The sequence below is a fragment of the Lithobates pipiens genome, unplaced genomic scaffold (assembly GCF_037356315.1).
Source record: "Lithobates pipiens isolate NorthernLeopardFrog02 unplaced genomic scaffold, aLitPip1_a1.2 Scaffold_27, whole genome shotgun sequence".
Classification (NCBI taxonomy): Eukaryota; Metazoa; Chordata; class Amphibia; order Anura; family Ranidae; genus Lithobates; species Lithobates pipiens.
The window spans coordinates 136,436,738-136,440,154 of record NW_027507788.1 but is presented as its reverse complement, the minus strand read 5'-3'; the positions used below and the strand labels follow the sequence as shown (position 1 = coordinate 136,440,154).

Genomic DNA, 3,417 nt, shown 5'->3' with positions numbered 1-3,417 from the left:
AGCAAATGTCATCAAATCAGGCTGCCAGCTATTATTTTTCTAGTGTATGTTTAAAAGAATGCAAATGTCTCCTAGTGCGTATCACACTTTTTTTTTTTTTTTTAATCACTATCATCACAAGCCAGGATTTTAAGATTCAAGGAAGCATTTTAATTGGTTGTGCAGTCAACTGTGCGATCGCTAATGGCTATGTAATGCAGAGTTCTCCTGTTCTTAAGTAAGCACCCTCTTTAATAAAAAAAACCTATTGCATCTCTGTACTTGACTGAAAGTAGGTATAAACTTGCAGTGGTACAGCAAAATTGCCTGTTGAAGCCAACACCAGTCCTGATGAGCTCCACTTTGTTATTGTAATTCTCTGTAAAACAAGGGTAATGTGAATGTTTCCACATTTTTGGATATATGGTTCAGATGAATCTCCACCCTTTTTGGGCATGTTTGACCCCCATAGCTGTATATTTTAACACCTGGTTATGTTGATTTAGACAGCTAAGAACAATGTATTGTCAAGGAAATTCCCCACCAGGCACATCGTAAAAGTATTCATGTCCTTTTACATGTAGTTGCGCAGATAAACATAATGTCTTATGAGAGTCTCAAACATTGTGTGTGCAACTGAAAGGATAATCATTACACTGTAAACTCATTTATATGTTTGTATGTATGTGTGTATCTCATTTTTTATTCATATTTAACTTTTGTATAACATTCTGTAATTTTTTTTTTAAACTAAATTAACTACCAATGGGGTTTTTTTTTTTTTTAACCTGTCACACCTACATTTTATTGTTAAATATATTCAGTGTTACCTTTCAGTGATGCTTTGATACAAGTTTAGGCTACTGTTTAAACAAAAAAAGGTTAATTTTTAATATTTACTGTAGATTGTTCCTAGAGCTGACTAGCTTTTGTTTATAAAATGTACAGCAGTAGGCTTTGGAACACTGGAAAATAAAAACTAGAATGGCACGTTTAATACCTAAAAAGATTTGGGTTGCGAGGATGACAACGTTCAAAAGCCCACTTTTAATCTGTAAGGAATCCTAGTGCCCTTTCATGTGTTGATGAAAGGCTCGCCTGTTGGCATGGCTATGTGTAAAGCATAAGTGCAGGGGAAAAAATGAGAGCAGCACAAGGGACATCATTTAAAGTCAGTATGATGTGTCCCATGTTCTGATGTTTTTTTTTTTTTTTTTTTTTATTGTTTTTTTTTAGTCCTCCATCCATACTCCGACCCCACTGTTCTAATATTCCAGTGCAGAAGGGGTTAATACAACTAAGAGGCTGTAATGCAACTAATGGGCTTTCATCAAGAGAGTGTGACTACCTGCTTTTTCCACCATTGGTAGCAGCTGTTGCTATGTCTGCTATGAATGAAACGGGATCTCTGAATGGAGGGCCGGACCTATTGATCATCCACCTGTCCTCCATTCTTGGATCCTGTTTCATTCATAGAAGCTGTAGTATGGCTTCTATAAAAGGGTGGGCTCTTGATGAGCTGTATTAAACCCCACTGTGCCAGAAGATTGTATGTGTGAGAGAGTGGCATGGACAGAGGAAGATTTCAACTAACAGAAGCATCAGCACAAGGGACACATCTTACTTGACTAAGGTATGTCCTTTTTTTTTTTTTTTGTGTGGCTGCACTTGGACTTTAATTTAAGCTATGTTGTGTATATCAAAGGCTTTTGAACCTGATGGCTAGTGTTGGGAAGCAGAATGGAATCTAGGGGGCTGTTCTTTGTAAAGGATTACAGGGCACATGTGTGCTCCTTGACCAACCCCTCTGGTAAAAAGGCTGTCCAGAAATTTGTAAGCATGCCACGTTCCCTTAGTTATTATCATGGGCCACATGTTTGCTATGAGAACAGAAAAGGCTGAAGCTAAAAATCCTATGGAGTCAGGAGGAACATCTAGGAATTTATTAATCTATAGTTTCAAAAACCTATTCAGAGAAGAAATTAATCACTTTCCTTGGTAATTTAAAGGTGTGGCTATACAGCTGAATCGGTAAGGTTATATTCGCGCCATTGAGCTGCATGGTCCTGCCCACCATCACATGTATGATTTCAACAGGGTACATAGTAAACAACCAATTATCCAATTACACTTTCATTAAGCCTTTTCTTTTGCCAAAATCCCGGAATATACTTGCTTATCGGTGTCTAGAAGAGTGCATCCTGGGGGAACAAATTAAAGTGTTGAATTGGCTGATGATTCCTTTGCATTGATAAATGAGAATCCAGCATGGTTTGACAGCATTCTGTTTATCACAGATTACATCTTCCTTTTGCCATTTCACACCATTGTAACTTTGTGATGAGACTAAAAATCTGTTCTGAGTTGAGAATAGGTAAAACGGTCACCTTTTCTCTTTTTTTTTTTTTTTTTTTTTTTTTTTAAATCATTTTGCTATTGGTGTTTTCACTTACTTTAATATCCTATAGACACTGGAAGTTGAGAAAATATATCTCTAAAGTTTGGATAAGCTCCCTTTTTTGGAAAATTTCACTAGAACAAATATTCCATACAAATATTAGTGACCAATAAAATCTTTGGCTTTTTCCTCGCATCAGTTTGTGAAAGTGGTCACCAAAAGAAATAGAGCTGGTCAGTGTTAATTTAGTCTAAAATGACTAGAACATTTTAGTCGACTAAATGAATACGATTTTAGTTGACTAAAATACCTCTAAAACAATTGAGATTACTAAAATACAACTAAAACTAAAATGGGACTAAAATTAACCACTTTCAGACCAGACCATTTTGCTGGCTTAACCGCTTCCTGACCGCCTCACGCCGATATGTCGGCAGAAGGGTGCGTACAGGCAAAATTGCGTACCTGTACGTTGCTCTTTAAGAGGCGAGGGTGCGCCCGTGGGAAGCTCCGTGAGTCGGGTCGCGGGTCCCGTGGACTCGAACGCCGTGGGGCTACCTGCAATCGCCTCACGGAGAGGAAGAACGGGGAGATGCTTAAGTAAACAAGCATCTCACTGTTCTGCCTAGCAACAGTGACGCTGATCTCTGCTCCCTGTGATTGGAGCAGAGATCAGTGATCTGTAAAACACAGCCACACGCCCCAAGGACACACTTAACCCCTACACTGCCACTTAGTGGTTAACCCCTTCACTGCCAGTGCCATTTTCACAGCAATCGGTGCATTTATATAGCACTTATTGTTGTATAAATGACAATGGTCCCAAAAATGTGTCAAATGTGTCCGCCATAATGTCGCAGTCATGATAAAAAAATTGATCACCACCATTTAAAAAAAAAAATGATAAAAATGCCATAAAACTATCCCCCATTTTGTAAACGCTATAACTTTTTCACAAACCAATTGCGATTTTTTTTTTTCGGCAAGCGACGCAGTGCCGAATCGCAAAAAGTGCTCTGGTCAGGAAGTGTCTAAATTCT

General features: G+C 38.2%; 1 protein-coding gene across 2 annotated transcripts in view; it reads left to right on the top strand.

The window, feature by feature from the left end:
* The window catches only part of PPP1R12C (protein phosphatase 1 regulatory subunit 12C), a 192,161-nt gene extending 191,416 nt beyond the window's left edge, over nt 1-745 (top strand). For both annotated transcript variants that reach the window (XM_077457528.1, XM_077457527.1), the window contains one exon: nt 1-745. This exon is cut by the window's left edge and continues 987 nt beyond it. The gene's annotated coding sequence lies outside the window, so the exon portion shown is untranslated.
* Nucleotides 746-3,417: the final 2,672 nt, after the last annotated feature.